This window comes from Vidua chalybeata, chromosome 3 (genome assembly GCF_026979565.1).
Source record: "Vidua chalybeata isolate OUT-0048 chromosome 3, bVidCha1 merged haplotype, whole genome shotgun sequence".
Taxonomy (NCBI): domain Eukaryota; kingdom Metazoa; phylum Chordata; class Aves; order Passeriformes; family Viduidae; genus Vidua; species Vidua chalybeata.
In genome coordinates this window covers 3466636-3489278 of record NC_071532.1, presented here as the reverse complement: position 1 = coordinate 3489278, position 22643 = coordinate 3466636, and the positions used below count along the sequence as shown (strand labels likewise).

The 22643-nt window shown below is 49.2% G+C and overlaps 1 protein-coding gene and 1 long non-coding RNA gene across 6 annotated transcripts in view; one reads left to right on the top strand and one right to left on the bottom strand.

Annotated features, from left to right (window-relative positions):
- Positions 1 to 2511: 2511 nt before the first annotated feature.
- Positions 2512 to 9889, bottom strand: LOC128785185 (uncharacterized). Of its 3 annotated transcripts, none has more exons than XR_008429788.1 (4): positions 9843 to 9889; positions 5091 to 5150; positions 4911 to 4989; positions 2512 to 4163 (listed from the first exon to the last, which is right to left on the bottom strand). It is a non-coding gene; the product is annotated as an uncharacterized LOC128785185 (long non-coding RNA). The 3 variants fall into 3 exon arrangements; XR_008429787.1 differs by lacking the exon at positions 9843 to 9889 and adding an exon at positions 5351 to 5509; XR_008429789.1 differs by lacking the exon at positions 5091 to 5150.
- Positions 9890 to 10472: 583 nt separating this feature from the next.
- SLC8A1 (solute carrier family 8 member A1) overlaps positions 10473 to 22643 on the top strand; it is a 111685-nt gene continuing 99514 nt past the window's right edge. For 2 of the 3 annotated variants that reach the window (XM_053937475.1, XM_053937473.1), the window contains exons 1-2: positions 10473 to 10546; positions 13949 to 14052. The gene's annotated coding sequence lies outside the window, so the exon portion shown is untranslated. Of the gene's footprint in view, positions 10547 to 13948; positions 14053 to 16211; positions 16271 to 22643 lie in introns of those variants that run through there. The other variant, XM_053937474.1, reaches the window with a different exon arrangement.

The window sequence follows — 22643 nt, the reverse complement described above, 5'->3', positions numbered from 1 at the left end:
TGCGCCAGACATCCACAGTTAGTCCCTGAATTCAGACTTTTGTGGGAGAAGGCAAAGCCACCTTTGTGGTTTACAGTGTGCCCAAGAAGAGAGCATCCCCAAAAAGAAATCAGCGAGGAGAGCTACACCCTGAATTCACTCAGTAAGGATTTTGTAAACTGGCTCTGACTTGAAGTAAGCCCACTGCACATTCTCCTCCTCCAGACACCTCAATGTTTTTATGGTTATTCCTGAAGAATGGTGTTTGGACACCATCTCTGCCTTTTCTCTAGGAAGTCAGAAGATTGGAGCAGATTCTGAGGACACGCTGACAGACTGAGCCACTTCTCTGGCCAGATACACATTACTGCCTATGTCCTAGCAAAATGGGCTTTGTGCAATGGCTCTGCCTGCTCCCAGCCTAGAAACCTGCAGACCCATTTGCCAACTGAAATCTGATTTGGCCCAGGAATTGAGGCCTCTTAAAAAAAAAATCTGAAAATGTCCAGCTCTCTTCTTTGGTTTTCTTGCAAAAACATCATGTTCCTATTCTGACAGGAAGAGGCAACAACATGACACCTTTAAGTAGTGGTGGTGTTTTCTGACAATTTACAAGTAAAGCAGGGAATTTATGAGTGGACATTCATTCTGGAGTTGATCCTTTGGGGAACTCACTATTATTCTGGTAACATATAGGGGGAAAACAGCAACAATGCTGCTTTTTAAACCTGGAGGTCTTCAAAATTCTGTTTATTCCTATTTAGGCCTCCAGATATCACTGTTATGTAGTCCTAAATGTATTCTTACTGCATGGGGTCACTGCAGGGCAAAGCTTAAGTTTTTTTGATTTCCATTCTTCAATATATTTGGATTTCTCTTATATTTAATGCTTGAACTTCCTCCTGAGTTTGGGATGTTTGTTTTTAGGATCTTTCCCAAATCCATGGAATGCTGAACTCTGACGTTGCTATCATAAAATGCGGGTTTCTGTTTGTGATGTCTCTAGCTGAGTCTTTTCCAGAGACGGAGAGGGAGAGGGAGAGGGAGAGGGAGAGGGAGAGGGAGAGGGAGGAGGGGGAGGGGGAGGGGGAGGGAGGGGGGGAGGGAGAGGGAGAGGGAGAGGGAGAGGGAGAGGGAGAGGGAGAGGGAGAGGGAGAGGGGAGGAGAGGAGAGGAGAGAGGAGAGGAGAGGAGAGGAGAGGAGAGGAGAGGAGAGGAGAGGAGAGGAGAGGAGAGGAGAGGAGAGGAGAGGAGAGGAGAGGAGAGGAGAGGAGAGGAGAGGAGAGGAGAGGAGAGGAGAGGAGAGGAGAGGAGAGGAGAGGAGAGGAGAGGAGAGGAGAGGAGAGGAGAGGAGAGGAGAGGAGAGGAGAGGAGAGGAGAGGAGAGGAGAGGAGAGGAGAGGAGAGGAGAGGAGAGGAGAGGAGAGGAGAGGAGAGGAGAGGAGAGAGAGAGAGAGAGAAGAGAAGAGAAGAGAAGAGAAGAGAGAGAAGAGAAGAGAAGAGAAGAGAAAGAGAAGAGAAGAGAAGAGAAGAGAAGAGAAGAGAAAGAGAAGAGAAGAGAAGAGAAGAGAAGAGAAGAGAAGAGAAGAGAAGAGAAGAGAAGAGAAGAGAAGAGAAGAGAAGAGAAGAGAAGAGAAGAGAAGAGAAGAGAAGAGAAGAGAAGAGAAGAGAAGAGAAGAGAAGAGAAGAGAAGAGAAGAGAAGAGAAGAGAAGAGAAGAGAAGAGAAGCATTTCATTCTGGAGGGTTCCACATCACTTTATTTATTGAGAAAGGTGGACATAGGAGAAGGAAAATGCTAACAGAACTGGTATTCTGCAAAATGTGAGTATTGGGTAAAGGTACAGTGGGAAGACTAGTTTGGATTCCACTCAGCTTAACAATGATTAATGACTTATCTCAAAATAACCAAAAAGGATGAATGCTCAGGAACTTCTTCTGCCACAGAGAGCTGTTAGATATAGATTTTCCCCTGCCAGGCAGGAGATTCAGCATTTGGGTTGCTTTACTCCCCATGGGAATAAAATGCACTGAATAGTATATAAAATCCTTTTCCTGCCATCAGTCCCTCAGGGCTCTCAAGCTCTGCTCAGGATGAGTTTCACCAGAAGTTTTGTCCCTGTGGTATTTCCCAGGTTATCCCACAGACCACAGTGTGCCCTGGAGGTTGCAGACTAATCCTGCATGACACCACCACACATCATTTCCTGTTCTTCCAGAGAGATGTTCTCTCTTTCACTGGAACATCAATTTGGAGTTTTTTGCCCTCTTATATAAGCAAAAGCAGGAAAATAGAGGAAAATGTAAAAATGGCAAAACATGGAAAGCGCAGGAATGGGGCCTGCAAAACTATTGCTGCCTTTCTATGTCCCCCCAGGCAAAGGTTTCCTTGAGTCCCTCCTGGAAACAATGCTCCCTTGTTGTGGTTTAGGAATGGTGTTCCCCAGTTTAATACAGCCACTAAAATCACTCTGTGCTGCTCCCTCTCCCCTCCAATTGGAAGCACAAAAGGCAAAGATCACAGGTCGAGATAAGAACAATTTACTGGAAACAGCAATGGGATAAGAAAATGAACAGTAACAGCAATAATACGGAATGTCAGAGGAGATAAAAAAGAAACAATTCACATAGAACCACCCCCCTGATAAGAGCAGTATCTGATGTCTCCCCCAGCCACATTTTCTCCATCAGGAGGAACCCCTTCTGCCTGGGACAGTTTCCCTTCCCCCTGCTCCTGGCAGTGATGTGTGAGGGGGTGACAAATAACCTTCCATGTGCAGCCATGTCCTCTTCTGGCTACTACACCCCTGCAGATACCGAGGCCTCCCAGGCTACAGGGAGATCTCCTGTCTCAACAAGCCTCAGGAAGCAAGGGACAGCACATGAGCTCAGTGGGAGTGGTGAAGGGATCTGGCCCACAGTGACCTGGGCATGGTTTCAGCCTCAGGCAGAGAAGCCTGAGGAGTCATGAAGCAGCTGAGGGGTCGTGCATGTCCACCTAAGGCATCCCTCACCACCCTCAGGATTTCTACAGGGGCCTAGGCTTTCATGGACAACTGTATCTCTTGCCCTACAACCCCTTCACCCTTCCAAACCCGCTTGGTTTGACACCTGTTTCTAAAAGAGGTTTCTAAACCAGGCATCCAGGCTTTAGTGTGGGAACGGGGATCCCATCCCTTTGAAAGAGCCCCCTCCCAGCGTCAGCGTTTGCCACATCCGCACACTGGAGCAAGGAAGCAAATCCAAGGTGATAGCCACTTTCCCAGCCTCTAATTCCCAGCTCGCTGCTTCTGCTGCAGCCTGGCAAGCAGGATAGGAGAATTATCCCGTGTTATTTTTTTGGCTTACGGAAAGGCTCCAGGCGGAGATCTTATGCTTCTGCCCTTGACGCAGCAATAAACTTCTGGATTTGCTGCTGGTGTGCTGAGACTGCCAACATGTACACAATAAAAGTAAAGCCTTCCTGTGGCCACAGACCACAACATGCTAGTGATCCATGGTATTATCCTGTTATTTAGTGAGTCATCCTTGCTGCTGAAAAATACACACAGCCATGTAAGTTGTTAACAATAACACTGGATGTGAGAGACTGGTGTTTGTTTTACTCCAGTGTAACTTATTCCATATGGTCCTTTAAAGCAGGATAAATGTTACATCGCTTTGGGCTGCCAACTATTATTTCAAGATGAACTCACAGATCTAGAACACAGCTACTTGAAGCAAGGCTCTGAAAGCATTCTCTGTCCAGGAAAAAAACGCCCAGTTCGGGAGCAAGGCAGACGTTGTGGGTTGCCCTATCTTCATCTGGATAAGCAGGTCCCCACTTTCATTGAGTGGCCACAACAGTGATGTTTACTGCTGCTCTGCTGCCTGCTATGACATCTTTCAGATGTAAGCCACGTGCACAGGGTGGAAGCCGTATCCTGACCAAGGAGATAAGTTTAACTTCTAGCATTTACCTCTTATGCATGTTTTTCCAAGTTGCTGATGAACCAACTATTTGTGGAATCCTAGTATGGTTTCCAAATCTCCTTGGTAGCCTTAATTCATGAGAAAAATACTGCAGCTGCGAGAGGTGTCCTCGCTTCACTCTCTGGCTACGTTACTCAAAGGTTTAACACAACAAGGTCCAGCACCGCAGAATCCTTGTGTTCCTGCCACGTTCTGTCCTGGACTTAGCCCACAGCACTGCTTGGAAAACAAACACATTAAAAAGTTTCTCTTGTCACTAGGGGTGTTCCCCAGGCCTCAGTATCTGGGGACAAGTCCTGTTTATTTATTCAGAAAATGGTGGAATCACCATTCCTGAAGGTATTGAAAATACGTGTAGACAACGGCAGCTGGGGGACATGGTTTAGTGGTGGACTTTGGTGTGCTAGGTTAACAGCTAGACTCATGATCCTAGAGGCCTTTTCAACCTAAAACATTCTGTGATCCCACTTTTTTTAGCCAGAGGCTGAGGAAAAGAGATGCTCCACAGAGCATCTTTCTTGATAACTGAGAGATTTGCCTTTTGGCTTGAGTTGATTTGATCGGAAGTGAAGTTTTGAAAGAAAGGGTAACCAACACTTGGAGTTTTTTAGAGCCTTGCTGATATCCGCACCCTTCCCCTGAAGTGTGACATGTGTCCAGAATAATCTTGGCAAAAGAGTTAATCTTGAAGGTTCTCTGCTGTGAGTGTGTACGAGGACCATGGAGATGTGTATGGGGATCATGTGGAGGAGAATAGCATGTGCAGGATGAGAACCTTTTATTGTCAGAGGAGAGAAATCTTCGTAGAACTTGCCACTGAAAATCTGCTTAGTGGGCAGTGATTTGTCTGTTAAGTTATCAATCATCAGTTAGGATTCAGGACAAATAATGACTATTTTAGAAAAACTACTCAGACCCTTTTCAGATTCTTAAAACCCCCAAAATAAATCACTAAAGACCCACCTGAGGAGCCATAATTTGGTGAGTCGTTGCATTTTTAGAGGCCAGGACAAGTCTATATGTGCACCATCTTCACGTGTACCTGGAAAGGGCCTTAAGGTGTTAAAATGCCTGAAGACATACCTCCACAATAATGAACTAAAAAAGTGTTTGACTTTTTACCCTTAATTTCAATGTTCTTACCTTAAAACTGACCAGGAAGACTATTTTGAGCATGCTTTGAGGCACAGACCTAGAAGATTGCTACAGAACAAGACAAGTTTGTAGGCATTACGAGCTGTGCCACTACCGATGTTTTCTAGACATTTCCCGTCCCTGTTGATAAGAACATGCCAAATTTTAACATCCTCCCCTTTGAAACACAGTCTGGTTATCTTGAAACATGCCTTGATGTACACAGCTTATGGAAAATCACAGAGCAAGACAAGTTTGAAGGCTCTAACCTTAATAAAGCTGATGTTTTGCCAGCACAGATGCCCTGCCTTCATCCCGAGTTGTAACTTCATTTCTTGCCTTTGGCGTGGATGTCATTTGATGCACGTCCCTTCTTTGGTGGCGGTGTCTCAAGCAGACACTTCACTTCAGCAGGGTCTTGGCCACACAAAGCCATCTGCAGGGAAGCCCTGTGCTGAGTCAGGCTCTTTGGGGAGCTGGGGGTGTGCTGGATGCGGCAGATGCTCGTGACCTGGCTGACTCCAGGGTCAGCCTCACACCCACGTTGCCGTGGTGGTTTTGTACAGGAGGGATTTATGGGAGTGATGTAAAGTTTTTGTCTAGTTGACAGTATCTTTGAACTACTAAAAAGTTGTATACACTTTTGTGAAAAATACATGTTGAAGAAAGAAGAAACCTGGGAATTTTTTCTTTTTTTTTCTGCTTGGTAAAGAAGCAAGTTTTGGTTAGGTTAGGTGGAGTGACCCCTGCTGTGGGCACTTATTGGGTTTTTCTTATTAGTTGCTGAGTAAAGGGAGAGGAGGAGTTATTAGCTTCTTTCTTCAGTGTGTACTACTGCGTTTTAGTTTAGTTACTGAGATCTTTGTTACTTTTCTTTAGTTGTAACTTTGATCTGTAAGGTACTGAGCCCGGCTGGGGTTAAGTGACTATTTGTGGGCCCTGGGTGAGACATTAACTTTTTTAGTGCTTCAATCTTCTTTTGAGTGAGAGGAAATAATAAAATCTAGGCATGTAGAAGAACAACATAAAAACACTGAAGTCAGTAAAGAAGAAGTCAAGTCCCAGATAAGAAGGATGAAGAAATGCCTTCAGTTTTAAGCTAAAATCCTCTCGTAAAAATATGAAGAAAGACTCTTTCCCCCTATAATGCATGAAGGTATAAGGAAATAAAAGTGTTCAAATTATAGATATCAAACAAAGGCCTCCATACTAATGTAAGCAAATATTAAAGTAACTGTTTGAACAAAGTTTGAAGTTTGAACAAAGAAAGAGAGAAGAGTAATGAAGATCCTGTACCCCCAAGAAAGAGAAGATCTCTGTTCCTAAAGATGAAGATGGTTTCAGAGATAGATAATGAGAACTTTTACCTTTAAACAGCTCATTTTTAAAACAATACCCCATAAGCTGACATAGCCTATAAACACAGCTATAAGAAAAGCTTACAGAAAATGGGAAGGATTTCATGATTACAAATCTCCCCGGGCAGCTGCTATTTGTGAAAATTAAGAGACACAAAAGAACTGTTTTCTTGTGGAGAAGCCTCCATAACATTAACAAAAGAGACTTCTCTCCCTAAGTAAACTGAAGAAAGACTATCCTAAAAGTAGTAAACTAACTGAATTTTTAGGGTTTGTTTCTTTACATTGTCATTAGGAAAGAAAAAGTTGTAAGGAGAGGAAAAGTGCCCTAAAAGTTTTGTTCTAATTATTATTACTCTTTCCTTTAGTTACTATTAATAAATTTTTTACACCCTTTTAAAATTTTAAGCCTACTTTACCTTCCTCCCAATCCTATCCCACAATAAGAAATAAGTACATTCTAGTAAGTACACTAGCAATTAGCCAACATTAACCCACCACAGTCGCTCATTTGTCACCTTGCCATAATTAAGCACGCAGCTGACCAAAGGCCCCAGATCAATCCTGGCTGTGTCACTCGCTTTATCTCAGATTTTGGGTTTGCGTCTTTTTTTCTTCCCGGCTTCTGCTTCTTTATGCAGTCCCTCTCCCCCAGACAAGCCAGTGATTAAGCTGGTACCCTGCCTTTGTTATCAGCAATGTTTCTCTTTCCTGCCATTTTTCCTGCTGCTGTCTAGTCACTGTAGCTACTGCTCAGACATGGTCAGCTCTTTTTACAATCTGCAGGTTCTGGTGGCTCCTCATGCCTTTATTTCATGTTGTTAGACAGCCATAAGTCAGGGTTAATCAAAGGTATTCTTTTCGTAGAGTCAGAGAATCGCAGCATGGTTTGGGTTAGAAGGGAGTTTAAAGATCATCCAGTTCCAATCCCCCTGCTATGGGCAGGGACACCTTCCACAAGACCAGTTGGCTCAGGGGTCATCCAACCTGGCCAGGAACACTTCCAAGGATGGGGCATCCACAGCTTCTCTGGGAAACCTGTTCCAGTGCCTCATCGTCCTCACAGTAAAGATTTTATTATTAACATCTAATCTAAATATCTCTCTTTTAGTTTAAAACAACTAGCATTGTTCTATCACTATCTGCCTGTGCAAAAAAAATGGCTCTCTCATGAGCATATTGGCATGTGAATCACTCTCTCTCTTTCATACACTTTTAAAATTAATATTGTTGCTGTTAATTTTCTTATCTGTCTGCTGTTTCCAGTAAATTGTTCTCATCTCAGCCCATGATCTTTGTCTTTTTGTGCCTCCAGTTGGAAAGGGGAGTGGGAGCAGCACGTGGCTTTAGTGGGAGTATTAAACTGGGGAATACCATTACTAAATCACAACAGCCTAGAACAAACCCTGACAGGACAAAACACAAGTGGGATATACCATGGGCTTCAGAGCAGCAATCAGCTCTCTTCGCTGGTGTCCTGTGAGATGAGTGGCTCATCCACCCAGGAAATTGGCTGCCAGCCTGGAATGAAGGTCGCTCTGCTCCCAGGTTGTGTGAAGTTGGATTGTGTTGCACCTAGACTTTGCTGTGCTCTTCCAGCATGGCCTAATTTCCAAAGTTCTGACTCTTCAACAACAGCAAATTTTTGTCCAAAGCCTAAAGGCACATCTTCTTTCCTTTCAGCCTAATCACAACCTCTGTTTTCTCTTTGTGGTGTGCTCGCTGTCTCTGGATTGTTCATCTCTCAGATTTTTCTGGTGAAATGATGTTGAGAACTAGGTCACCTACACTTGATCTGAGGTTTGCTCATCCCGATCTTAAAACCTTTCAGTGATAAATGCACACTTCTCCCTCTTTACAGACAGCCCAGCTGCCTACACCACTTCTCTCATGGCTGTGGAAAGTTTTTCCTTCAGTGTCACTGCCTATAGTTTAACCCCCTGACTTCTTATCATGTCAACAGGAGGAATGGAAAGCATCCACTCTTTCAGATGTGCAAGGATATATGTCTCCTCTTGACTTGTCAGTTTGCATTCCTGCAATGTTTCCTCTTGAATCATATCTTTGAGACCTCTCACCCCTCTTATTTCTTATGCAGCTGTTGTCTGCTTCCCCAATGCCATTGGTCATAGAAATACAGCTGTTAACTCTGGAATTGACTGATGGCAAATAAAATCCAGGTACTGCTAGCAGCCCTGGCACAATTACCAAAATACCACACTGGTATCTTGAGGTGCAGGGGGCAGAAAGTTTCTGAGAGACTGAGGTGCACGTGGAAGGGTGCTGAATGAAAAGGGAAAGCCTGTATTCCCATCAGGCCTGCAAGACACTGCTCTACCAAACACACAGCTGCCTGCACACCAGCAAAGTGCTTCTACAGCCTCAGAACCAAAACAGATTTCAGAGAAGCTGGGTACAGCTTTCCCAAAAGAGCAAAAGATTTCCTTAAGGGATTTGGGGATTTCTAACCATGAGGCAAGTGGCAAAGAAGCACCTTCAAACATTTTAAAGCATCATCACGATCCAGAAAGACATGATAGAAACATTCAGCTCAGGGCAGCTTTTAAACAGGCCATGTTTGAAATTCCAAGGGGGAAATAGACTAGCACGTGAGAGCATGGAAATTTGAAAGGAGAATCCAGTCTTACAGATGACGCAGTTTCACATCTCCAAAGTGTCCAGCAAAAACCCCCAAACCCATAACCACTAAGCAATCAGGAAGTTACATCTGGTTTTCTTGTTTCTTTTTTTTTTTTTTTTTTTTTTTTTTTTTTTTTTTTTTTTTTTTTTTGTAAATTGTCTTTACATGCAGGGCTTCAATTCCTATGTTTAGGGCATGCAGCATTGGTTTCTGCCTCAGTACTGCTGGAGCAGGCAGCACAGAGAGGATAATACATCTTCAGAGGTTCATACAAAAACAGAAGAACTGGAGCAAACTGTGCCCAAACAAGATCTGGTTGTGCACCAGCATGAGTCCCTGGCCAGCAGACTGAACTGTGGGGAAGGAAACTGGGAAAAAAACCCTGCTGCTGTCCCAGGGGGCAAGTCAACCAGGAGCAAGGACACAGGATTACTGCAAGGTGCCTTGGGAAGGCCAAGGAGCACGGAAATTCCAGCTACATGGGTTCTTGTGGCCTAAAATTGACTGATAACAGCAGACAACGTGTTCCTCTGTCCCCAGGACTCGAGAACTCATCTCTGGCAGAGCTCTTCTGTGCTGGAGGGACACCTCGCCAGGCAAGGCCACTTGGAGGTGAAACAAAGCAGAGCTGAGGCAGAGGTTGGTAAAGTCAGAGCAGCAAGGAGTCAGGGAACATTTCTGACCACCCTCAAGGACAGCAGGTTAGAGCCACTAGGGAGAAGAAGATTTCCCTTTAGGAGAAATCATTGCACAACCTCTCACCTAACGGGCCTGGCTTTTGCAAGGTGTTCCACCAGCTTTCTTGACCTAGAAGACATAAATAAAATATAAATGAGGTGTTTTGCACAGCTGAGGCCAGTCGTATCTCACTTCTAATAAAAAAGGCCATTTTCCCCAGAATACCCAGCCTTGCTGAAGGCTGGCAAACAGATGATACAGAGGAGGCCAAATTACCCTCACAACCAGGGCCCACAGCCAGAACCATGCACTGCGTCTGATTTGCCTTGTGCTTCCCACTGGTCACTGATGTAAATAACAAAGGGCCAGGAAACCTTGTGCTCTTTTCTTGATAAGGCCTTTATTAAAAGATAGCCTAAGGGGGCGGGGGTACGGGTTTAAGACGCCACCGCTACTCCGGTCGGAGTCTTCACCCTCACAGAATACATCCAGAGACTCGATTTACGGCTCGTTGGTCTAAGGTGGTGACTCAGTTTGGACCCCTCTGATGGTGACCGGTGTTGAAGGCTTTCTCTGATTCTTTGAGACTTGCCTGTCCTGTAGATGTGGATTTGTTGTGCAGTCCCTACTTTGGTTTGTGGTCTGAGTCCAGTTTTATTCCTCTGCTGGGGCCTGGTAATTAATATGCAGCGTGCGCTAGGCCTCCTGGGAATCAGGAAGTCACCTCAGGGAGCGGCGGTTGAGTTACCGGTCGCCGTGAAGGGGACGAAGAGGCTTCAACTTATTAGGTATAAAGGGGTTCTAACAAAGGGGTTAACACGAGGGAAATATAGCAAAACTAGGGGAATACAACTGGAGTGTGAACCCGACATAGGGGCAAACACATCAGGTAGGGAAAATACGAACAGGGGTGGAATCAGTGAACACACTCAAGCAAACTTTCAAACTGTGGAATAAACAGACAAAAGGTTAAACATACAAACAAATGATTAAACCTTGAATTTATTCATAACAGTAACTATGGGAGCCTTGCTCATGGATCAAAGGAGGAATAGGGCCAGAGCTGCTGGGGAAGCCTCACAATCCCCAGTTTGCAGGACACAGCTCCCAGACGGTGCCACATGGTACTTGCACTTCTGTTTTTCTGGAAGTCCCAGCTCCTGGAGTCATGTGATTACTATTTCAGCACTCTTAGGGTTTTTTAAACTTGCTTCTGGTTGCCAAGTAAAGCGGAAAGCACCAAACTCTAGGGCTCAAAAGCAGAAGACAAATCCAGAGAACACGTTATTTGTTACTTTACAATTCTGTACTGATGGGGGATTTTTTTTTTTTTTTTTTCAACCAAAAGTTTTCCAGGCCTTGGAATGGTGGTGAAGGGGGCTGGAGTGTCAGCTGGAGAGTGCTAGTGCCTATTTGATGGCAGTGCTGCCCCAAGGCTGGCACACTGCACTTCCATGGCCCTTTGCAGGGAAGCAGCAGAGTCACTGGGCTATGGATTTCACTGGGAAACAAATTTCAGTCAACCTTGCATCTGCATTTTGAGTCTCTGAAGTCTTGTAACAGCAAAACAAAGCTTCACTGGTGCCACGGTTTTGCTAGGGAAAGATGCTAAGGGACAGCCAGTTCAGCAGGGGACATCTGGTCCTTCATTTTGCAGTGATTCAGTGGCTCCAGCTAGGAGCTGGTTTTTACTGAGAAGTGGAGGTGAGATGCTGGTATTAGCATGTGCTGCTGGTGAGACAATTGACAGCTGCCAGAAGGCTTTTTTGTTTCCACCCCTTTGAGAAGAGTAAGGAGACAGTTTGCACCTTGTACACCTCTCACAATAAGCCCAGCTGCTGAAGTCATTCTGTGCACATATTGAAGTTTTCCTGTACATGCCTGGTGACCAGAAGACGAGTTTGTTCCACAAAGAAAAGTACAACTGTGCAGCAGAATTTGAAGAGAAGAATGTGTGGCTTGTTTTTCAGCATAGATGTTTGCAAAATATGTGCAACTCTCCCCATTTCCAAGCTTCCTAAATTCAAGTCCAGCCCCTCTAACTACTCCTTCTTTCAGCCCCCATGCAGCAGGTGGTTTCCAGTGCAAATATACTTTTGTGTCTGTTACACGTAAGCACTGCTCTGCAAAATTTGGCCAGTCAATGCTTCTTCCAGGAAAGCTCTCTCCCAAGCTGTTAAATGCTATGCTCACGAATCAGAGTTCTGGATTTATTGTTTAAACACACATAAAACACAGCACAGAGCAAATATCCGGGGGGAAGCTCTACAGTGGCACAAGCTTGGTTTCTCCATTTACCTCTGCAGGCTCCCAGAGCAGGGGAGTGACAGCAAATCCCACACTACCCATTTTTCACAGGTGTACCAAAACATTCCATCGAGCACTGCCTCCTCCCCGGGGTGCAGTCTGTACTCTCAGTTTTCCAGGGGAGAAGATACCTTTCACATCCAAGCCCCCTGGCTGGCTGATGGACAGCTGTGATGCCATCAGACCTCCACGGGATCAGCGGGACTCAGACCGCACCAGGGACTTGGGAACAGTTAAGGAGGCACTGCCTAGAGAGCTCAAAGAGAAATATAGTGATGTCCAGCACACAAAATTGCCCTTCCTACTCACTGCTGTGTCCCACTCCATCTGCCTCATTCCTAAATGCCTGATTTATCCTCCTAACAGCAAAGGCTGGTTTGAAGGTGTCAGTGAAAGGAAGTGCTCAAATTGCTGGAAACGATGCTTCTAAGCATCTTTTTTAGAAACACCACTCTCCAGGGATCTCCAGGTCTCTGCCAAGAACATGCATAGGAGAGCCAGAGAATGTTCAGGGAGCACATGCTCAAGTGTGCTGCAGCAAGGAGCAAAGACAGATGGATGGCAAGCAGAGGTGACAACCCACCTGCTTCTGCAGGACCTCTCTGGCATCTCCCAAGGGACTCGAGGAAAACTGTGACCAGAGCTAAGCAGCCAAAGCAGGCTCACTGCTTATCCCCCAGCTTCATCTGAGACCAAAGCATTCCATTGAGAAGATGTTCCAAAGAGGGACAGGAAAGGGTGGCAGGACAGCTCCTCGGGGGTGAACATGCTTTGGCTGAGCTGAGCATTGCCCTGACCTCTTGTCTCTTACAGGAAATACAAGGCAGAAATTTTTTCAAGCAAAAATTGCCTGAGGCTTTGTGACCCCCTCCTCTAAACTGTGCAGCAGTTCAGGTGTCTCTTTTCACAAGGCACTGGGCAGAGAATTGGCCTGCACCATTCAGTCCTGTGCTCAAGGCTCCACAGCCCACTAACCCCATTCTTTGCCAGGAGGAATTGCCTTTGTGCTCTGCACATGCAGACAATACCCAGAAACCTCCTCCAGCAACTGCAGAGAGATGCAGGCTGCTGTCGGAGAGAGCTGTGGGTGGGCATGAATGAATGAGGGAATGAATGAGCCATTTGCTACTACTGGCATGAGAATCTCCATGATTTTGAGACGAGTAATCAGTGGTTGTAAGCATGGCTGCAGTGGTAGGTGTTCACTTGCGTGCCTGCAAAGAGTGACAGGTAGGCAGAGGTAGCTGGAGCAAACAGCTGCCTCTCCCAGCACAGTCCAGGCTGCAGTCTGGAATGCTGAAGGATGGATGTGCCCACACGGTGACAAAATTTGCTGTGTCAGCAGCATGAGCAGTCTCGTTGGGTTTTTGCCTAGAGCGTCAGGCAGAGCGCAGGAGCGTTTACTCAGCTGGCCCAGCACATCTCACAGCCCATGAGGAGCTCCATTCTGTCACAGCCACCACCTGAGCTAGCTTGGCTGAGAAGAAGCAGGGTGGCCACTGCAGTGGGGAGCAGTCCTGGAACACAGCATCTCCTCTCAGCAACTGGACTTTGTCTCTCCCACTCCCTGACTTCCACCCTTTCTTTCAGAGCCCAGCTCCACCTTTGTCTTGGAGACTGTAAGAAATGAAGATGTAAATGTGCCTGGAAAAGGGTGTGTGAGGGACCAGGGAGTGGGGCACATCTTCTCCAAGCCTCCCAGCCTGATATTCTTCCTAACCAGTCACTTTTGAAGCAGCCAGATCAAAGCTGCTCTCACGTTCAGAGGGGATAGTGCTGCTTCACCTTTTCTGTCCCAGTGCCATTAGGGCTGGGTGGGTACAAAGGGCTCATGGACTAATGAGCATCCCCACAAACACTGACAAACTCTTTGTTTTCTTCAGCTCCCCTGGAATGCCACAAAAATCCCGCAGCTGAGGCAGCCTTCCTGAGGGTCTCAGCAGGAGGCACTGGGAGACAGGAACACCACTGCGAGCTGCCGAGAGAGGTGAGTTTGGAGGAGCCGTGGGCATGCCTGGCTCTTCAAAGGGCAGCTCACCAGTGGATGCCCATTAGCACAGTCTTGGTGATCCAGAGGAGTTGGGTACTGCATTCACTGAAAGAGCTGGGAAGTAGGTCAGCAACATTACTGAGGGAATTAGGGAGTTTTAGGGACAACTCCATGACTAAAATTTGAGCTCCACTGCCTACTGGTGCAGTGATTGGATTTTAGTGTGCAGGATGAAAAGCACCAGCAGGGATTGTGCTTGCTGCAACCATGGCAATTTCTCCTGCTCACACTATCCTTTTGCCATGCCAGCTTGTGCAGTGCCTTGCATCCTGCAGCCACTGCCAAAGCACATGCCACTGATACACATCCACTGCTCTGCTCAGCTCCTGAGCCCAGCACAGCACTGGGCACGCTGTACACATTTAGCTGTGCTCATTTTACATCAATGGCCCTGCTGGGAGAATTGAGTACCACCAAAGTACAGCACATGGCCAGATGCAAACTTATCCCTCCTCTAAAGGGTTTTAAATCAAAAGAGGTGAGGCAGAAAATCGGAGCTAGCTATTGGGACACAAAATCCTGTTTTTTTCTAAACCAAATTCTTATATGGAAATGCCTTTCATTCCATATATAGGCAATAAGCACTTAAAGTGAGACCAAAACTAAATCACACCCATAACTGCTGCAACACTAATTATAAATAGCTGGATTGTTGGTTGGTCAGCTCATCACAAAGTACTTCACAAAGGAGTTTTGTGACACTGTCCATGTCTTACCCCTCATGTTGAACAGACAAATTTAGTTTTCCATCTCTGCTGAAGGACATGGTGGTGCAAAAATCTTCCCAAAAAAAATTTTTTGAAAGCAGGTAAAAAAGCACACATGAAATTCACAGGTAAAATTCCAGGTTGCTGTCTTGCCAGTGGTGACCAAAATTACAGGCAGAGCTGACACGGCAAGAGGGAGAGGGTGTAAGAGGGTGCAGGAGCTAAAACAATGTCTCTGCTTCCCCAGAGTTCTTGTTGCACCTGAGGATCTGGGCACAGAGGGTTCATCAAGGTCGCTGGGTACTTGCACACCAGTGTGTGAGCTATTAGCTCTGGTCCTATTTTAAGTTCCCAAAGTCACAGAGTTTTGCCTGGAGGGTGGGACAATGGGTTCATCTGCTCCTTGCTGGAGCCAGCGAAGGGTGGAGGAGTCATTCAGGCATGGTGAAAGGGGAATTGCCCACAGGAAGGACACTTTGGTCAGCCTGAGGTGCAGCAAGTCCTTCAGTGCCAGGCTGCTGCCTTCCCTGAGCGTGAGGACCCTCCTGTGGGGACAGGAGGCTCTGGGGGTTCAGGGGCTGACCCAGTTACCAGATGTGAGGTCAGCTCCCAGCAGGGTCCCAGCTGACCCATATGCTCCGTGCCTGTCACCCCATGTCCCCTGCTGACCCCGGCCACAACTCTGAGGATGTGAGAAGGGGGTGAATGTCAACCCAGGGCCCCTTGGGATGCTCCTGACCTCCTGCCTCCCCACAGCTGCCATGGGCAACCCAGGGCTCTCTCCCTCCTGAAGGGTGCAAATGGGTTCAGGATCGCCCTGGCAGGCTGCAGCTCGGCCGGGGGGATGTGGGCAGGAGCTGACCGGCCAGGGTGGGGTGAGCTGTGCTGTGCTGGGCTGTGCTGGAGGCAGGCAGGGCATGGATGGGGACTGTCCCGGGCAGGGCAGAGCAGGACTGGGGGCAGGCAGAGCAGGGCTGGGGACTGCCCCAAGCAGGGAGGGCACGGCTGCTGGGGGTGGGTCCGCAACCAGCCCTGCCTTTCAAAGTCCCTCGATCCGAGGAGGAATTCGGGAAATATTTCCAGCAGCGGGAGGACGAGGAGGAGGGCTGAAGCTGCTCCCCAGGAGGAGGGACGGCGGGTCCCTCGCTGCCCGCGCATCGCGGCGGAGGGATGCGGAGGGAGGGGAGGCTGCCTGCGGGGCGGGCCGGCTGAGCGCATCCCCGTGTGTGTGTGTGTGCGCGCGCTCCCTCCATCCATCCCTCCATCCCTCCCTTCCTTCCTCCCTCCCTTCTCCCTCCCTCCCTCCCTCCCTCCCTCCCTCTCTCTCTCTCTCCCTCCCGCCCGCCGCCGCGCCGCAGCCGCGCACCGGGGCTCCGCCGCCCGCCCCGCCGCGATGCCCCGCCGCTGCTGAGCCGGCCCCGGCGACGCCCGCTCCCGCAGCCCGCCAGGTAGGACCGCCAGGCACCGGCCCCCGCCCCGACCCTGCCCAGCCTCCCGCTGCTCCCCGCACCGCGATGCGAGTGCCGGGGGAGGCTGCCGGGGGGCGGCGTGGGGGACCCGGAGCCGTGCGGGAGCCGATGGGGAGGCGGGGGTGGGATGCTCGCACTCGCGACACACACCCGGGAACGCTTTCTACAACCCAGCCGCGGCACCTCTAGGCGGGCGAAGGGGCTCGCCGCCCTCCCCCGGCGGCCAATCGCGACATGTCGCGACGGGAGGCGCGGCTGCGGCGGGGGTCGCTTCCCCGCTAGCCCGAGAGGCGGGCATTGTCGGGCAGGTGGGGTCGGGCGGGGGGCTGAGGAAAATCTCCTTCCCGGGGGGCTTTCGGGCACATCCCCCCGGGCGCGGCGGGGTGCGGTGCCTCCGCCTGGCGGGGCTGTGCGTGCCTCCAGGCAGGGCTGCTTTCCCTGCCTTGAAACGCTTCCCGAGGTGAGTGGTCGGAGGCACCTGCAGCCACGCCGAAATTCCCGTTTTCATCTCGAGCAGCGTGCGTTATTAAGGGCTGGCATTTAGCAGCGCTCATCACGTAGGCTTTGTCTAGGTGGAAGCATGGCTGGGGCTCTTCCGTCATCTTGAGTTTAATTCTTTATTCACAGCCTTGTTGCTTCCCTCCCCGCCGAGCCGTGCAAAACAACTCCACACTCTGCTCTGTCTCCACGGCGAGAGCAAACTGCCAAAATGTTGCAGAAATGCAGCAAGCACCAGGGAGGACTGGAGCCTGAAAATGAAAGCTGTAGTAAAATCACAAGGTCACGGGCGTGTGGGTGCGAGCGTGTGCTTTCAGGGCTCCTTTTCGCTTGCGCTTTGCGGGAACCTGTTCATTCCTCCAGTCCCAGATGTTGCAAATTCACAAGTCAGGCAATGGAAATGACGGCTGAGAGAGGCTGGGGTTCTCTGTGTGCTCCCCTGGCACCTGCCTAGGAATTCAGGTGCTTTTTGTCACCATTGCAAAGAGAAGGGGTGTGCTTTTGTTTAGAAGAGGGGAGCTGAGACACTTGCATATTGATGTGGTTGTGGCATCCAGGAGAAAAAGAGCTGTGCTATATGGCTTTGGCTGGGGACATGGCTATGATCAAAAAAAAAGGCATTTGTGATCCTTTCCTGTTCCTTTCTCCCCTTTTCCTTCTGACTGGGTCTTCAATAGCAGCTTTGCCCCTTGTCCAGCACACACATTAAGGCCAAATAGGGAAATACTGTAACATTTCTACGACCATTACCTGCCAGCCAAGCCATGAACCCCCACCACCAACTTCCAGGAAAGCTGTCTGACTCCTCTTACGCCCCCACCAGCTCTGTTGACATGGACAATTCCTAAGTCAGTGCTGAGGAGCCACGTTGGTCAAAGCTTCTTCTCTACCAGGCTTTGCATTCAAGATACCAGAGGAGGTTGGACATACTCTCTGTGTCCAGCACCCCTGAGTGTCAGCAGTAGCACAGCTCTAACCTGATGAAACTTTGCTTGCTTCTCCTTCCCTCACTTTCTCTAAGGTTTTTGTAATCTATTGGCTGTGGGTGGCTCCTGAAACTTAAATGTTCACTGTCCTATACCTGCCCAGGCTGCGCCTCATCTTCTCTCCTGGCACTGCTGCACATGGCATGGCACAAACTTTGGTTTCTGTCCTTGCTCTTGGGAGCCTGTACAGCACCTTAAATGATGCTGTATAGGCACAGCCACTTCTCTGCCTTTTGTAGTGTCCTGATATGCTCAGGGCGTTCAGGGTTGCAATTTTCTAGTGTTTCATCTGGAACAGAATTTGGGTTTTTGCTGTGGCTTTGAGGGGATACAGTCCTGACTGCTCACAGGGGAAAAAAAAGCCCCTGTTCTCCAGCACCCAGATGAAAATTACATCCTGTAATAAAGCCCAGTGCCCCACAAGATCCAAGCATTATTGGACAATCAACCAACAGGTTGGTCATAGACAACACAAGTGACAGTGGCTCTCCTTGTGACTGGCACGGGGAACACCCTGGAGCTCTGTCCAAGCTCAGAGTGCTGGGATCTGCACGTGCTCCCAGCTCCTGGACACCGGTGCACACAGCTGTGCAGATCCTGGCTGCACCTGGGGCTGCTGCAGGCTGCTGTGCTCTTGATCCTCTGGCATCCTCTGTGGGCTGAGCTCCCTGACCAAGGGCTTTCCCTTGCCAAGGGTGTGAGTGGTATCTCTCCAGCTGCTTTCAGGAGCCTTGGAGGAACTTGCCTTTTGCTGTTATCTCTATCCCTCTGGTGATTTCAACTGAAATTGGAAAGAGGGGGGAGCGATGTGAACAGACAGACAGACATGGAAACTGTGATTTCATGTGCCTGGCTTCCTAAGGAAACCTGGCTACAAATAGAAGTGAGATTTGGTACTGCAAAGAGCTCCTGAGGAGACAGAGAAGGCGGGGGAGTCTGAGGAGAAGGAAGGGGTGGCTAACCTTGTGTTTGAGATCGGTAAAGAAGGCCTGGCACACACCTGGGCTTAGAATCCCTTGCCTGAGGTCTGGGGGTCTAAAAGTTGGCCAATCTGCTCGGCACTAGCATCCAGCTCCCTCTAGAGTCAGCCCTGCCAGAGCTGTGCCTCTGGACGTGGCTCTGCTGGGAGGTGCTACCACCCTTCCCCAGCCAGGAGCAGTCACACAGGTGGATGGAGCATGCCAGGGTGAGCCCCCAGCCCAGCCCAACCTGCCTAGCTCCTGCCTAGTACCATGCCTGAATTGCTCAGGTCAACAACCTGCATTTGCATTGGTCTTTCCCCACATCCATCCCCATGGCCATCTCCACCTCTTCATCCCTGGATGGTCTCAGGGAGCTGGGGATGAGGATTTATTTCCTCTCCCTTAAAGCTTTCTGCTCCTGCAGGGCCCATGGGAGCATCCCTCTGCACAGAAGACCCACACACAGCTACAAACCCAGTGCAAAAACAGTCCCAGCAGAAACAGAGGACACAGGCACAGGGGAAAGCAGTAGGCCTGTTCCTCCCTTCTGGCCCTTTTGGGGCACCTCTGGGCAGATACTTCCTCCCCAGGCTGCCCAAGAGCCTCAGGCTCATTAGCAGTGTTTTATTCTCCCAGCACTCAGAGGAGATGCTCTTCCCATTTTACACAGAGACATGGAGCACAGGGAGATGCTGGGCTGCCCTGGGATCACACAGGGAGTCTGCCAGCCAGGCAGCCTCAGGGCTGGCTCGTGGAGAACGGGCAGACTGTGCTTAAAGCAGCAAGGGAGATGCACAGGCAGAGTGGAAGGCATCAGCAACCCAAGAGGAATCACAGGAAAGAGCCTGATGCTGCCTGATAAAGAAGAGACCAAAGGCAGGTGGTAAGGGTAAAGAAATGGTCTGAAGACAGCAGCAAGTGGGAAGACAGTTGTTTGAAAAGCAGACAAACAAACAAACCCCAGTCCCAGAGAAATGTGGCATTTACCCCTTGCTTCTTATTTCTTGGCATGTTCCTAGCTGAGATCTTGAGTCGTGGGAGAAAGGGACAACTTGACACTTGGTCTCCACGTGTGAAAAGCAAGACTGCAATCTCCCTGACTAACAGTTCCAAGCACATTTTCTGCAAGCTGCCTCCAAATTCATCCAATGCGGCTGAAATTTTATATCAGGGATGTTTTATTTTCTCTATTTGTCCGTTTATTTTGGAAAGTTGCTGGGGAAATTGTGGAAGGAGATTGGATGTTTCATTGAAGAGATAGGATACTTGGAAAAATCAGTGGCAGACTGATAATTATTCTTACTTTTTAATGTCCTTTACAGAAACCAGGGTGGCCTGATATGTGTTTTACTTGATCAGCTTCATGGAGGGCTTGTGCCTCTGACTATATTTGGAAAGGTTTTGATGTTTTTTTGTACTGATGCAATCAGGATGCTGATGGCCTGGAAATCATTTTCCTGATGTGGGGATCTACAGGGTCATGGGTAGGGGATGCCAACAGGCCGTGCCTGTTTTGGAGTGGCAGAGCTGGGGGAAAGGGAGCAGGAGCCAGGCAGAGCCAGAGCAGGAAAGCGAGCCAAGGGTTTTCCAAGCAGCGTTTAAAGTGCCGTCACGCTATGCAGCCCTCAGTGGCAACACAGTCTTTGGACTTAGCAGCTCTCCTGCACGGTTTGGATGTACAGCCAGTGTGGCAGAACCAGAAGGGTCCTTTTCCTGCCCTGATAGGTAAATCTCACAGCTGTCAGGAGCTCAGTTTTACCAAGGCTGTGCCACGGCGTCAGCACCAAGATCAGAAGCTAAGCCAGCGGAGCCTGTGGCTGCCCAGGCAGACCTCCAAGCACCCTGTACCTCCTTGCAGGGCTGCTGGCATCTGTTTTGCATCCCTTGGCTGCAAGAAGCTGGACCTGTGATGGTCAGAGACCAGATGGCTTGTTTGGGTTTGTTTTTTTTTTTTTTTCCCTACAGCCATATCTTTTCCCGGCACAGGCTTTGCCCGAGCTGTCTGCTGGAGAGCAGGCTGCTGATTTCAGGGAGGCACAGGCGTACAGGCTTGAGCACAGCCAGGCAGGGGCAGCAGCAGAGGAGAAGTTTACTGTTCCTCCAGAGATGGGGCCATGGCTGTAAGTGCCATGCATGGAGGCAAGACATGCAGTGCTTCTTCCCAAGAAAGCTGCAGTAGATTCTTCTTCCCCTGCAAGAGAAACTGGGGAAGGGCTGCTGTAACTTGGGGACTTCAGGTTTGACCGTGGGCTAGGAGAGAGTCGGTCTTTTTGGGGCTTGCTGTCTTTTCCCCTGGGACAGGGTGGGGAGCAGCTGAGTTGCTTTGAGCCTCTGTTTCTCTATTGTGCAGGCTGGCTATTCCTTGCAGTGACCACTAGCTGCTTCTTTGTCACTTTTTGGCCCCTCTGGTTGAAGGGACACCGTCTTTCTCCAGCCTGTGACACCAGAAAAGGGTGGCTTGAGCTGTCTTCCCTGTCTCTCCCTAGTGCACTCTTGCTAGGAAAAGGTCCTCTCTTGTCTAGCTCTGACTGTAAGATGGGAAAAGACTCTTTGGGAATCCCCGTGGTGTTGCAACACGCTCCTGGTTGTGTTCCCTCATCGAGTTGAAAAGCAGCCACTCTCACGTGAAGAGCAAATTTTCACTGGTCGCCAGCAAGAAACCAGGCACCCTGTGGGGAGAGGGTGCTGCTCCAGCCTCCTGCAGGGCGGTGACACAGCTGTGGGGACACCTTCTGCCATGCAAGCTGGCAGTAGATCGGCAGGAATGATGTTCATGATGAAGATTATGGTGTCACAGTGGGGTGGGCACTGTTGGGTAGCACCGGCGGTGGCTGTAATGGTGTGAACACTGCTGTGTGACAGCTGCTCTGTACACGTTTGCTGTGGGATGCTGGGGGATAATTTCCACGTGGAAAGCCTCTCAAATCTTTCTTTGTGTGGCCACTCATTCCTCCTGAGCCCAGGCCATTTCCTTCCTTGCCCAAGTGTCTGGACCAGCAATGGTTTTTTTTCGTGCTCTTAAAAATAATGGCACTTCTAGTGTATTGCAAATGGTCAAAGACCCGTGTGAGATACAAAGCTTTAGGAAAATAATGGGGAGGATCTTACAGTGGGTATTTCAAAGCTGAAGTGCCCTGATGGAGATGGGACTTTTGGGAGGGTGCTGCAAAGAAAAAGCTGTGCTTTGTTTAAATGCAGAGCAGCTTTCAGGCTCGCTTTGCATGCAGCAGCCAGTCAGCCTGAAGGATCGATGCTGCCAGGGAAAGATCAGAGCAGAGTCTAAAAGGCTGTTTCCTCCCCATCTGGCAGCTCCTCAGCTGGGGGGCAGGAGCATGAGCTGGCAACAGGAGCTCTCTCCTACCAATTTGTAAAACCTAGAGCTCCCATGTCCAGCAGGGAGGCAAATATCTCTGCAACCCTCCCATCCCCACTGTGGGGCAACAACACTGCCCTCCTGGGGTTTTGCAGCACCAAGGGGTGGAAGAAAGGCTGGACTGACAGCCCTTGGCCAGGAGTTGCATCTAAACTGAGCTTCTGATGGAGCCTCTCACAGGCTTTCCTCCCTGACTGTGCAGAAACACCTGCTGGCACCCCTGTGGAGCTTGTCTGGAAAGGGAATGGGGCTCAGGAGAACCCAGGTTGGGCTCTGTCTCTCCTGGTTAGTTTGAGCTCTCCCTGAGAGCTCTCCAGCAGCACCAGGACAGTTCCCCTTCTGTAGTGGTAAAAAGGGCTCAGGGTGCTGTCCCTGGGCATCAGGTGGTGCTTATGGGCAGGGCAGTGCTGGCCCGGGACAGCATTTTGGGATTTTTCACCGCACGTGTGTGGCCAGCACTGAGCCTGAGAGCAGCCTGTGCCCCTGCCCTGTGCTGCCCTGATCCCTCTGTCCCCAGAGGCACTGGGGCAGTG